The following is a 14,746-nucleotide window of genomic DNA, read 5'->3' on the forward strand; positions in this document are numbered from 1 at the left end:
GAGGGTGTTGGAAAATCCTTGTTTGTGCCTGTACAGTTTTTCCTTCTGATTACTGTACTAATGTTGAGAAGCTGAGACTAACAGATGCAAGTCAGACCTACTATTTAAAATAGGTAGAGACAGAAAATAGATTGGTGGTTGTCCAGGTTTGAACAGGGGAAGGGCTTCCCAGGTGGCAATACTGGTAAAGAACCTGCCTGCCAGTGCAACAGACATAAGAGACGTGGGTTCCATCCCTGGGTCAGGAAGATTCCCTGGAGAAGGGCATGGCAACCCACTCCAGTATTAATGCCTGGAGAATCCCATGGACAGAGGAGCCTGGCAGGCTATAGTCATAGCATCACAAATAGTCAGACACAACTGAAGTGACTTAGCACGCATGCACAAGCAGAGTAGGGATGGGGCGTGACTGCTAATGGGTGTGGGGTCTCTTTTCGGGGTGATAAAAATGTACCAGAAAATACCAAAATTACAACTTATGGTTATGGTCACATAATACTGTGAATGTTCCTAAAGACATTGAGTTGTGCACTTTAAATGGGTAGATTTTAGGATATGTGAATTATATGCTGTTAGATTTTAGGATATGTGAATTATATGCTGATAAAACAAAATCTGCTATTTTGTTTTTATAAGTTAACTGAAATGATGATACAGAAAGTTATAAGATTCATTAAGCGCACTGAATATTCACTGGGTGTTACCCAGCAGAAGAGCATGTGTCTGTTGCTAAAAGTCATAAAAGAGCAGAGTTGGAAATTCAGCATTATTTGTGTTTCAGGTGGAGCACATGGTTATCTGTTTATGATCAAGGACCTTAAACTACAGCTCACCATATTCCCTCACTGAAACACTGTGGGGACCATCATGGCTTCCCTTTGGTGCATGCTCACTGTCTGTTGGGAAAAGTGCCGGGCACTTTACAGACATTAACTCATTTATTCTCGTAAGTGTCTGAATAGAATTTATCCCCATTTTACAGATGAGGAAAGTAAGGCTTGGGGAAGAAAAGTAACTTGTTTCAAGATCACAGAGCTAAGAGGGGTGGAGCCTGGAGTCACATGAGGTCTGTCCGACCAGAATCCAGGTTGTGGTCATCTCATGGCTGGAGGGGACCCCTCCCTGAGAGCCATCTTGTCATAGCACATGGCTCCCAATTCGTTTGCACCGTGAGCTGCGAGATGGTCCTAACTCAGCACCTAAGAAATAGGCTAACTGTACTCTGATACTATCACTCATCTCAAGACCTCCTTCCCGGGGAGGTGAGGAAGCTGCAGAGTCTGGTCCTTAGCTTACCCTGCAAGGATGTCCAGGACGAACCTTGTTCACTATCTTCTATTCCATGTTGCTCTTTGCTCACTATGTTTAAGCCAAACCAGGTGTCCTGATGGTCCCCAAACATACCCCATCCCACCCCTCCGTTGTCTACCATGCCTTACTCTTCCTTCCCACTCACTTAAATCCTGCCTCCTACCCTTTCTTAAGGGTCCAGCTGAGAGGATACTTTAATCTTGAATTTTTTTTCTGGTTTCTCACTTTTATTGCAGCACACGATTTTTTTTTTTTCTCACTTTTATTGCAGCACATGATTTACTCTCTACCTTGTATTTCCATTTCCATTCTTTCTCTTTCTCCATCTCTCTGTCTCCTTGTCTGTCTGTCTCCCCTTTCCTTCACCTTCCTCTACCTACCCTACCTACTAAACTGTAAACTCTTTGAGGCCAGTTTCTGGGATTTACATGAATATCTTGGAAGAAGGGCTGTCACTTTCACCTTACATTGCTTTTGCCCATGAAACCTCTGGGTCAGAAGGCTGCCCAATAAGCTGTGGCTCTCCCACCTCCAGGCCTGGCTCCCACCCTCCCTCCCCTTAAAACATCCTCCCTTGCCACTATTCACCTTCTGCCCACACTATGGTCTCAAATTCCCCTCCCTCCTCCCTGAAACTTTCTCCAGCTATTTGTCCCCAGCCTACTGCATGCTTCTCTCTTCAGAAGTCCTCAGCCGTGTCCGACTCTTTGCAACCCCATAGACTATACAGTCCCTGAAATTCTCCAGGCCAGAATTCTGGAGAGGGTTGCCCTTCCCTTCTCCAGGGGATCTTCCCAACCCAGAGATCAAACCCAGGTCTCCAGCACTGCAGGCAGATCCTTTACCAGCTGAGCCACCAGGGAAGCCCTCCGAAGTCCTAGCCTAGGACAAAAGGCTGTCCTACCCTCGCAGGACAGTGTTTTCTCTCTGCATTGATCAGCTCCCCCAGGGAGCACTTCCTGTGTGCTGTGCACATCACTGGCGGGGCGGGGCCTGGGTGGTCTGTCTCCACAGTTCCCCAGAAGGCCTGGGACAACACAGCACACACAGCAGTGCTCACATGGTCATTATTTGTTGACTGTAGATAAGAAGTTATTTCCCAAGTGTTGGAATTTAGGAGTTTCAATGGAGGTATTTATTTAATGTCTCTCTGTCCTCTCCCCTGGTTCCATGTTGAACTTCAAATATATTTCTTTCTTTCCCAGTGATAGATTTTACTAGGTCTGAGCTTTGCTAAACTTCAGGAAATAATCTCTTTTCTCCCACTCCTGCGGATGAGTCCCTGAAGTTAAATGAGAATGATCAAACCACCCAGGGTCAGGTTTTCTATCACCTGGGTGACTAGGAAAATACCTGGCAAGGTGACATGTATAGATTCTGTGTGTTTGCCTTTTCTTGCAAAGGTAACACTGGGCGGAGTTATGTCATACAGAAAGCCTTAACAAGTCAGAACTTCATTTCTGGAAGGAGCCTAAATACCTAAAGAGCAGTCCCAGCGTTTGTAAGATCGTGTGTGACTCTGCATGTTGGATGCTGTGAACTCAGGTCCTTCGCTTTCCTCTTTCCCTTGGGTGTGCAGATTCCAGAGAGACCCGGGGAGAGGTGACGGTGTGTGTTTATTCACACAGAGCAGGAGCGGGAAGGCCGCTTCGGAGAGGATTCAAATCTTGTTTCTGAAATTTACCGCCGTGTGAATTAAAGCCTCATGTTGCTGTTTCCTAGCAGGCAAGCCTCGGGCACAGTGCTGTGTTAGTAAATGTGTAACAGCGGACTCTGGGAGTAGGCACAGGGCAAAGCCCTGATTGGTTAAGTCTGCTGATTTCCCTGGTGTAAATACCCTCCCCATGGCTGACGTCAGGCTACTAAGATGAAGTCGCTGAGCACACAGTTGGGCAGAGCCTTGTGCAGCCAGCTATCTGCAGCAGGCAGGAGCCAAAGCAGCTCACCACTCTCGGTGCTTGAGCGCTCACTGAGGTTAATCTTAGCATACACACATTAACTATGTTCATTAGTTTGTCTAAAATACTATTTTTAAAAATTTTTTTTTAAAAATTATTTATTTTTAATTGGATAATAATTGCTTTACAATATTGTATTGGTCAGCGCTCACTGAGGTTAATCTTGGCATACACACATTAACTATGTTCATTAGTTTGTCTAAAATACTATTTAAAAAAAATTTTTTTTTTAAATTATTTATTTTTAATTGGATAATAATTGCTTTACAATATTGTATTGGTCTCTGCCATACATCAACATGAATCAGTCACAGGTATACATATGTCGCCTCCCTCTTGAACCTTCCTCCCACCTCCCACCCCATCCTACCCCTCTAGGTTGTCACAGAGCACCAGTTAGAGCTCCCTGAGTTATAGAGCAAATCCCCACTGGTTATCTGTTTTACATGTGGTAATGTGTGTGTTTCCATGCTACTCTCTCAATTTGTCCCACCCGCCCCTTCCCCAGCTGTGTCCGCAAGCCTGTTCTCTATGTGTGTGTTTCCACTGCTGCCCTGCAAATAAGTTCATCAGGACCATCTTTCTAGACTCCATATATATGCGTTAATATGTGATATTTGTTTTTCTCTTTCTGACTTACTTCACTCTGTATAACAGGCTCTAGGTTCATCATCATTAGAACTGACTCAAATGTGTTCCTTTTTATGGCTGAGTAATATTCCATCGTATATATGTATGACAGCTTCTTTATCCATTCCTCTGTCTCTGGACATCAAGATTGCTTCCATGTTCCAGCTATTGTAAATAGTGCTGCAATGAACAATGGGGTACAAGTGTCTTTTTCAATCAGGGTTTTCTCAGGATATGTGCCCGGTAGTGGGAATGCTGGGCCACCTGGTAGTTTTATTCCTAGTTTTTTAAGGAATCTCCCTGCTGTTCTCCGTAGTGGCTGTTTAAATAGTTTAACTAATTAGTAATTCCGAGTGCATTAATAAGTAGAAGCAGCCCAAAATCAAAAAGGCAAACATGGCTGGGAAGCATCCTGGTCCTGAATCAACTTCTTGGTTCTTTGTTTTTTTAAACACCTCTCAAGTGTCTGGATTTGGAGAAGGCCATGGTGGTTTCAGGCCTGAAGTTAAACCCCATCCCAGGACCCAAGGCCTAAATGCTGATAGCCTGTGACCCTCAGTCTTCATCTGAGTACCCTCAATGGCCCCAGGGGGACCAGCATCCCTCCCAGCCTCAGAGTCAGCACAGAGGTGGCTCTTCCAGCAGTCCAGAAAGATGTGGTGTTCTGGCAGCAGGCTTCAGGCTGAAGTCACAGCCCAATTTTTCGACTTAATCCATTTCTAAATGGAATTGCTGGTGCAGGGACAATTTGAGAGCCCTGGGTGACCTTAAAAGGCTGTATCACATTTCAGCAGGGATTTTTATTATACTTTAGAAATTCCTGCTCATAGGGATTAGTGACTGCCTCTCTCGACATTCAGCTGACTCGGGCATCGATGTGTCAGGCCGGCACTGTGGGGGCGCCCATGAGAAGATGACCTCCCGTTGTCTCCATTTCTACCCTGTGAGGTATTCTTAAGCCCTTTTGTGTGGCCTGGGGGAAGTGGAGGCACATGGCAGGAGATGCAGGACTGGGAGTCTCCTCACTCCTAACCCACAGTCCTTTCTAATTGCTGTTCAAGAGGAGAGGTGGAGCTTTATACCCATGACTGGGTATAAAGTTAAATCACTCAGTGCTGTCTGAGATGGACTAGGAGAGGTCAAAGAAGGGTGTTGCCTCGGTGAGTCATCTCAACCGAAAGGTGTGTCGAGGGAGTCACTCTTTTAGAAGCAGGAGGATAAGACACCCAAGCTGATGTTAAACCCTTTCTAAGATTAACCTTTATACGTAAAAGGCAGCAGTAGCCTGGCAGGGTAGAAGCATCCTATGATTTACACGGAGGAAATTTCCTAGCTGAATTTTTATAATCCTAGCACCTCTTTGCCTTGGGAGAATCAGATTAACTGGATTAGAGCCTGGACTGTTTCTATAATCAGGATCCCAGCTGCCCCATGGCTGACGGTGTCTTTTATGTTGGGAGGAATAGCAGAGGCCTATGGCATTGGCTCAGAAAAGAAACGGCAGATACTGGGACCTCTTACAAGTGGAAAGCCCAAAGTGGCAGAAAGTTAGAGCCGTCCGACTGCTTGCTGGGAGTGTTTGTGCTAAGGCAGCCCTGTGCTTTGAGCCAAATAATAATCCTGATTACCAGACTAAACATGGTGGGAGAAAATTAGGTCACGGAAGCCAATTCAAGGGAAGGATCATTTTGGGTAACTAACAACACAGTAACAGTGGGTAGCTTCCTGTAACTACCACTTGCCACAGCAGGAAATGGACTTTTAGGTAAACTGTGAATTAAGCACTCTATGCATTTATTTAAACTCTTGAGTTTCTTGATTCCTAGGCTCAATAATAGTGCCACTCTAGCATAAAGAAAGGGAGTAGGAGGCAGAGAGAAGTGGTAGGAGGGGGAGAACACATCTGTGTGATACGTGTTTATAATTAAGTGGGAACTGATGGGGTAGAAGGGCTTCCCTGGTGGCTTAGTGGTTAAAAAAAAAAAATCCACCTGCCAATGCAGGAAAAGCAGATTTGATCCCTGGGTCAGGAAGATTCCTTGGAGAAGGAAATGGCAACCCACTCCAGTATTCTTGCCTGGGAAGTCCCATGAACAGAGGAGCCTGGTGGGCTACAGTCCATGGGGTCACAAAAGAGTTGGATGCGACTGGTGGCTCAGATGGTAAAGCGTCTGCCTGCGATTCTGGAGACCCAGGTTCGATCCCTGGGTCGGGAAGATCCCATGGAGAAGGAAATGGCAACACACTCCAATACTCTTGCCTGGAAAATTTCATGGACGGAGGGGCCTGGTAGGCTACAGTCCATGGGGTCACAAAGAGCATACACGACTGAGCGACTTCACTTCATGAATTAGAGACTAAACAGCAACAATGCAGTAGAAGCTTAGAAAGTATTCTTAGTAGTGAAGCAGTCTCTCTGAAATGTAGACTCCCAGGAGAACAAGATTCCTGTCTTTAGGCAGAAACCAAGCTTACCAGCGGAATATCATTGTGTGATTGCAAATCCAGACCAGTCCTAACCGGAGACAATTTTCCAGCCCAGACCTCTGCTCAAGAGTGGAGGCTGCAGGCAGTGTCCTCCAGAAGTCGGGTTGCTTTTCCTCAATCTGTTCCCCTTCCCCTGCAAGTGTTCTTTTCCCGTAAATCGCTGCAGCCTGAAATAACTTCTTTTGGTATTTGAAGTGCTCTTTCCCATCTGTTTATTTACTAGCAGATGTTACCTTTGGGATTCTCATGCAGCTGGGTATTCAGCATTTCTGAACTGTATAATCAGAAACTAGTATATCACACCAGCGTGGTTTCCGTCTAGGCTGCACAAGACTTTCCTGTGGAAACCCCCTACCCAGTGCTTCAGAGCCTGGGCTTTGGAATCAGAAGACTTCCTTGCTGTGTGCTCTTGAACAAAGTTTTGAACTCCTTGCTTTGGTATTCCACTCTGCAAAACAGGAATAATGAAACAACTCCCCCTGAAAGGCAGTTGTAAGATTATCTGTGATTACAGGGATAAAACACTGATGACAGGACCTCGGACATAGTAAGTGTTCAATAAATTGTTCTTGTTGCAATAATAGAATAGTGTTACAGAGTGACCTTGAGATGTCATATGTTCAGGAGTCTCTAGCTTCATGGGGGAGGTACCTCACTAGTGGTATTGAATGGTAACCTTGTTTTCCCTGATCTAAGAATTCAACTGGGCACAGAGAGAACAACTTAGTTTATTTGATATCAGAAGAATCCCAGACATATGGAGAAATTGAACACTGAACTTGGGATTTTTTAGGGTCAGAACTGATGCATTGTGAAACAAAAGCAAACACAAAACAAGAGACAATTAAGTGCTGGACGATAGTGCAGGTATTTAGTGCTTTAGGATTTGGAAGAGAATGAAATATTTTATGAATATAAACTACAGTGATAGCTTCAGATAAGAGCCAGGATGTGGACTAGGCCTTGTGCGTCACATTGGATTTGAGCGGATGAGGAGTTGTTTAATCATTCAGTCATGTCCGATTCTTTGTGACCCCATGGACTGCAGCACGCCAGGCTTCCCTGTCCTTCATCATCTCCTGAAGCTTGCTCAAACTCATGTCCATTGAGTCGGTGATGCCATCCAGCCATCACATCCTCTGTTGCCCCCTTCTCCTCCTGCCTTCAATCTTTCTCAGCATCAGGGTCTTTTCTAATGAGTTAGCTTTTCGCATCAGGTGGCCAAAGTATTGGAGCTTCAGCATCAGTTCTTTCAATGAATAATCATGATTGATTTCCTTTAGGGTTGAATAGTTTGATCTCCTTGCTGTCCAAGGGACTCCCAAGATTATTCTCCAACACCACAGTTCAAAAGCATTCATTCCTCAGTAAGCAGCTTTCTTTATGGTCCAACTCTCACATCCATACATGACTACTGGAAAAACCATAGCTTAGACTAGATGGACCTTTTTTGACAAAATAATGTCTCTGCTTTTTAATATGCTGTCTAGGTTGGTCATAGCTTTTCTTCCAAGGAGCAAGCAGATGAGGAGAGGAGAAGTTATTCTAAGTGAGGCATATGATGTGAGTGAAGGCAAGGAAGATGAAGATCAGGAAGTATTCAGGAGGCCTCATCAAAGGAGGCTTTGTATATTTGTACAAATGGACAGCAGAGGACTTTAGTGTTCATCTTTCAGGTTGGCCTGAGTTCAGAACCAATCAACACAGTGAGAAGTACTTAACAAATGTAGTTCCTTCTTAAATATCTAAATAGCTATCACAGGTCATGTTACTGAAGATCTCTGAAATAGTACCAAGAACTTTAGATTTGATGGATTGGGACTAAGAGAAATAATGGAAGTTATTTTGTTTTTATTTGAATAAATTTTATTTTTAGAGCAGTCTTAGACTTACAGAAAATTTGAGAAAATAATAGTTTCCATATACTAGTTTTCCATGTGAGTAACATCTTGCATTAACATAATTCTTTTGTAATAGTTAATGAACCAAGATTGACACATTGTTAACTTAAGTCTGTATTTTATTTATATTTATTTGGTTTTTTCTCATGTCTTTTTCCTGTTCTGGGATTCCATCCAGGACACCATACTGCATTTAATCATCGTATCATTTTCGGCTCCTCCTGGCTGTGACAATGTGACTTTCCTTCTTGTTTTTGATGATCTTGACGATTGTGAAGAGTACTAATCAGGTTTTTGTGCAAAGTCCCTCATTTTGGGGATTTTCTCATGATTAGACTAGGGTTATGAAGTTTTTGGGAGAGAAGGTCCTGGGAGCAAAGTGCCAATTGTCATCACATCATATCAGAGGTACACACTGTCAACATGATGTTGATTGTTGATGTTGACCTTGATCACCCGGGTGAGGTAGTGCCTGTCAGATTTGTTCACTGTGAAGGTTCTCTCCCACCCACCTTCCATACTGTCCCCTCTGGAATGAAATCACCAAGCACAGCCTGAGCTTAAGGAGTGGGGAGTGATGTCCACCTCTTTGAGTGACCTGCACTTCCAAGGCCACATTGAAGAAGAAAGAGCCAAAGTGCTGGGAACTCTCAGCAATCTTGAGAAAGGGGTTGAAGGCAGGATTCATGTGGTGAGCGAAGGGATGACTAGAGGATGGGAGGGTGGATAGAATTTCATGAGGGATGAATGAGATGGTGGGATCAGGATGACTGAGAGGTTCCAAGCACCAGTGATTAGGGGATTGTTTGGGTGTAAAGAGCACTGCGTTGGTTTATTGCCAACTCTCTGTTTCATGGCTGTGTCACCTTGGGTGAGTTATTTTGTCCCTCTGAATCTCAGTCTGCCTGTTTTAAAAATGGGCTTGACTGTTACTGTTCTTCCTACTGCATAAGGCTCTTGTGAGAGTGACTTGAGATATTGCAGATAGAAGGGTTTTGAAAACCATCAAGCCAGGTGTGGTTTCAAAGGCGGGTGGAGAGAGTGATGTTGCTAATTAGAGGGAAGGGCACTTGGGAGGGGAATATATTACCTGGGAGACTCTGAATAGTTCAAATCAGTTCAGTTCAGCTGCTCAGTCATGTCCAACTCCTTGCAATCCCATGGATTGCAGCATGCCAGACTTCTCTGTCCATCACCAGTTCCTGGAGCTTGCTCAAACTCATGTCAGTTGAGTTGGTGATGCCTTCCAACCATCTTGCCTTCTGTTATCCCCTTCTCCTCCTGTCTTCAACCTTTCCCAGCATCAGGGTCTTTTCTAATGAGTCAGCATCACATGGCCAAAGTATTGAAGCTTCAGCTTTAGTATCAATCCTCCCAATGAATATTCAGGACTGATTTCCTTTAGGATTGACTGGTTGAATCTCCTTGCAGTCCAAGGGACTCTCAAGAGTCAGTTCAAAAGCATCAGTTCTTTGGTGCTCAGCTTTCTTTATGGTCCAACTCTCACATCCATAAATGACTACTGGAAAAACCATAGCTTTGACCATACGTACCTTTGTGGGCAAAGTAAAGTGCTATCTTTTATTGGTGGGATCCAACATTCTCCTGTCGATGGTTTTTCAGCAATTTTGGAGTTCTTGCAGGAAAAGATGAGCACACACCCTTCTACTCCGCCATCTTGACAGATATGAATAGTTCAAAGAGCCCAGGGCAATTATAATGCATATGAATGCTGTCATGTAGGCGCACGATAGTCACCCACTAAAGAGATTTTTATTTCTAGTATGCTTTCTCAAAGATCTGATTCTAGTGGTCTAGTTTTATGGTCTGTCCCCCAGATAGGAGGAATTTAGATGAGGTGAAGCTGGTTCTGGAATATTAGGAAGGACTCCACCTAATCATTTTAGCTTTCCTCTCATGGCCGTAATTTCCTCTGTTTGAGGACACTGCAGGTGACAGTTTTCCTTAGTGATCTCCACTTCCTGTCCCAATCTCATTGCCTGTAATCGCCAGTAGGCGTTTCCAAAGTAACAGATTCTAATGGAACTGTGGTTCCTGTTCTACACTCGAGTCTCAGGGATAAGGCTAACCTGCTTTGCTTGACTTTGAAAGGCAGTGTGAAACTCACGTTCGGCTTGCAATAGATTGCCTTAACCGAGTCTCCAGAATCCCTCCAAACTGGAGTGGAGGAATCCCTTTGCCTTTTCAGGCAAACAGACTCTCGGCTCTTCATACACATTTCCTCACTGTTAAGGAGATGTGCAACCATGCTTCAGGTTTTCCATTGTATTATTCTTATTGTAGCAACAAACTGATGAGCCATGGAAAATTTTAACAATGTCTGCCCAAATTCCAGGATGAACCACTGACTACTTGGTACAGTAGAAAGACCTGGGAAGTCCAAGTGCTAAGTGTACCTCTGCCGATAATTCGGGGCTGACTTTGGGCAAGGAATGTAAGCTCTTGGCTCCTCATTTTCCCTATCAGTAGAATAAGGAGGGACCACCCAGGCTCTGAAAGATGAAGCAATCAAGGAAAAAGTAGGAACAGGGCCAGCTGGCAAATAAGAGGAGTACAGAATTAATGTCATTTTTATATTGCAGCTGACTCAGCATATTTCAAAAATGTAGAATTGAGCCAAAGAACATACATTTGGTATTAACCAAACTGCCAAAGGAAGTTATGTAAAGCCTCTTTATTGTGCTTGAAAAAGGAGAAACATTCTTTTCTCTATCCTGATTTGGGTTGGGATGAAATCAATACTGAGTCTCTTTTGGTCTTTGGAGTCTGTCCTCTAACAAGCAAAGCCCATTTCTTCACAAGTAGGTGGTTCTGAAATGTGTCTGCCTAGGCTGATGCATGATGGAACAGTAAGTAAAATGATAAAGTCTCCACTCATCTCTGGGTGAAAAGAGAGGTCATCTCTGGGCATGGAGGATTTTGCAGTGTAATATATATTTCCAAAGGGAAATGCTTGCAAAATGCAGATGCTGATCCCAATTCTGACTTCATGACTGGTGCCAGCCTTTGCCCTGGCACCTTTGTGGAGACAAAGGGGAGAGCCAAGAAGTGAAGTGATATTTTCCTTCCCTCATCATTACTCAGCATAGCCAGCTTGCTTAGTTATAAAAAATTCAAGTGTCAAGAGAAACCGCAGTGCAGTTTCTCATCCAAAAATGCATTCTCCCTTGTGGTCAAGAGATCCACTGTGTTCTAATATTGTTTCTGAGATGGATGGTCTTGTGGGTTAATTTTTTCTACCCTAACTCTCCTCTGTAACTTGCTTCACAATATTGTCTGAATTCTATGGGGACAATCGTTCTGAAACTGTAGTATGTAGAATCACTTCAGGAACTTACTAAAGTGATAGGTCTCCTGACTTTAACGCCTAGTTCAGTGGAGTTGAGGAACCTGCATTTTTATTTTTATTTATTTTTTAACTTTTTATTTTATATTGGTAATAGCTGATTAACAGTGTTATGATGGTTTCACATGGACAGCAAAGGCACTCAGCCACACATATACATGTATACATTCTTCCCCAAACTCCCCTCCCATCCCAGCTGTCATATAACATTGAGCAGAATTCCCTGTGCCTTACGGTAGGACCTTGTTGTCGTAGTCACTAAATATGTCTGACTCTTTTGAGACCCCAGGGACTGTAACCTGCCAGGCTCCTCTGTCCATGGGATTTCCCAGGCAAGAATACTGGAGTGGGTTGCCAATTCCTTCTCCAAGGGATCTTCCTAACTCAGGAATGGAACCCGAGTCTCATGCATTGCAGATGGATTCTTTACCACTGAGCCACCTGAGAGGCAGGACTTTATACGTTATCCATTTTAAATATAGCAGTGTGTACATGTCCATCCCAAACTATCCCTTTCCCCCATCCTTCCCTGCTGGGAATCATAAATTGGTTCTCTGAGGTCATTTGTATCATTTCTTTTTAGATTCCACATGTAAGGGATACCATACATTATTTCTCTTTCTCTGTCTGACTTCTTTCACTTAATATGATAATCTCCAGGTCCATTCATGATGCTGCAAATGGCATTATTTCATTCTTTCTAGTGGCTGAGTAATATTCCATTGTATATGTGTACCACATCTTTATCCATTCATCTGTTGATTGACATGGGTTGTTTCCATGTCCCACCTATTATAAATAGTGCTGCAACGAACACTGGGGTGCATGTAGGATTCTACATTTTTAATACATGACACAGGGGGTTCTGTTAAAGGGGATCCGCAGCACTATCTTGAGGATCACTATCTGGGTACCATGCCCAGCTAGCAATATTTTACTGCACACAGTGTATAAGCCTTTACAAGCCAAGTCCTAGTTGTGGCTTTGGAACAGCTCTTGAGCCCACCTAAATAAATTATTGCCCAATTTATAACAGTCATTGCTGGGCTTATAATAATTTCTGATTTAGACAAATGGCCCAGGAAGAACATGAGCTCGGGAGTCGGAAAGGCCTGGGTGTAGACCTTTGAGCCTCCACTTACTGTTCTTTGAGCAGGCTGCTCAGCTTCTCTGAGGCTTGGTTTCCTCATCTGTCAAATGGGAACAGTATTACCCACCTTACTGAGAGAGGGGTGGTGAGGATGGAATAAAATGACTTATGTGTAAACACCTCACCAATAGGGGAGCCTGGTACTTAGAGACAGATGCTAAATAAATATTGTTTTCCTCCATTTGTACTGGAAGCAAGAATTTGAAACAAACACATGAAAAACCTTGCAGAAAGCAGACAGTGTTATGGGAAACTTTTTTTTAATGCCCAGGTTAATCGATTTTTGGCTGTATTGCACATCACTTTAGAAGTCAGTGGTTGTTTAGAGATCTTGGAAGCATGTCTCTTATTAATTCCTTCAGGCAGTGCTGACTTCTGTTGTGAATATAGGTTTCCAAGAGAGATCCCAGCAGGCCGATAGGGAAATGCAGGGGTATCATGATGTTGGCACCTTTGCCAAACACTTCAGGGTCCAGTGCAGAAAATTCAGATCAGGTGTTGAAACTGAAACTACACCTGCTCCTAGTCTCAGGCTCACAAGAAGAACCTTGTTCCTGAGAAACTAGCTAGTAATGGACTATTTGGACTGTCTTGTTCAAGCTCTTTCCAGGTGAAATGTGAACGTTACATGGTCCTAGAGAAACAATGCACTATTATACTTGGCATGTACAGAGAGCTCCTTGCTAGGAGGTGATTTCGAAGTTCAATTTCAGCAATACCTGCCCACACCCCCCTTTCTCACCACGTCCAACCGGGTTTTACTGTTTGAAAAAAAAATGACCTTTGTTCTTTGTGTTGGTTGATTAATTTTAGGCTCACTGTTCTTATCCCCTATCACGCTCATGTCGGTACTTATGCAATACGTTTTTATATGTCGCATGATACCTCCTTCTGAGGACCCAAATCAGAAAAGGAATTTAATAGCTAAAAATGTCTCTCTGCGTTTTCTGGCTGAACAAACTGCAAGTTCAGTGAAGACCCTTGGGTAGCGTCAAGTCACAGGCGTCCTCTTGCTGTCTTCTCTCTTGGTACTTTGTCAGGGGAGCCTGTAATCCTATCCTGGGGCAGGGCGGTCACAATAACTTCCATTCTCTGAAGGCTACACTCTGGAAACTGAAAGAATAATCCCTGTAAACCCCATCATATGATTTTAGAGCCTAGAAAGAGCCTCAGATCCAATCCCCCTTATTTTACAGGAGAGGAGTCTGAGGTTCAGAGGCATCCACATAGTTTCAAATTGATTTTTTCTTTAATGACTACCTGCAGTGTGTGTACCAGAAACCATGCACACAATGCGTACTAAGTCACTTTAGTCATGTTCAACTCTTTGTGACCCCGTGGACTTTAGTTCACCAGCCTCCTCTGTCCATGAGATTTTTCAGGCAAAAATACTGGAGTGGGTTGCCATTTCCTTCTCCAGTGCACACAGTGGGAGGCTCATAATAGACCTTCAGTGGGTTCAATGAGTTGCCAAATGAAGTGAGGAATGACTGTCTGGTAGACAAGGAACTAGCCAGCACCTGCTAACTAAGAAGGAAATAAACGTTGACTGAGCCACTTTGGTTCACGAGTGCTCTGCTATGTTCTGAGGAGCTGGGGGAAGGGAAGAGGAGTCCCAGTGGGGAGAAACAATATGTGAACTTTATTAATAACCAGTCCTCATCTTCAGGGGACTTACAGTCTGCAGTGAACTCCTGGCTGAAAGGCATTTTCTAAATCAAGATAGGCACATATCACACCATATTGAACCAAGCAAGATTATGTACTTAATGACTCAATAATTTAATACATAGTCATCGAGATGTTTGGGAAGAAGAGTGAAGAGTCCTGGCTCCCAGATAAACAAGCACAGTATTTTCCCCAACAGTGGACTGTTACAGCCACAACTCTCTTTTTGCTTCGTGTATCCCCATGATTATGACATGGTGGCAGGGGCTCCATT

The 14,746-nt window shown here is 43.7% G+C and overlaps 1 protein-coding gene across 21 annotated transcripts in view; it reads left to right on the forward strand.

Moving 5' to 3' along the window:
* The window catches only part of ABLIM1 (actin binding LIM protein 1), a 327,992-nt gene that overhangs the window by 151,524 nt on the left and 161,722 nt on the right, over positions 1–14,746 (forward strand). The window lies entirely within an intron of this gene.

Source organism: Cervus canadensis, chromosome 8 (genome assembly GCF_019320065.1).
Source record: "Cervus canadensis isolate Bull #8, Minnesota chromosome 8, ASM1932006v1, whole genome shotgun sequence".
Taxonomy (NCBI): Eukaryota; Metazoa; Chordata; class Mammalia; order Artiodactyla; family Cervidae; genus Cervus; species Cervus canadensis.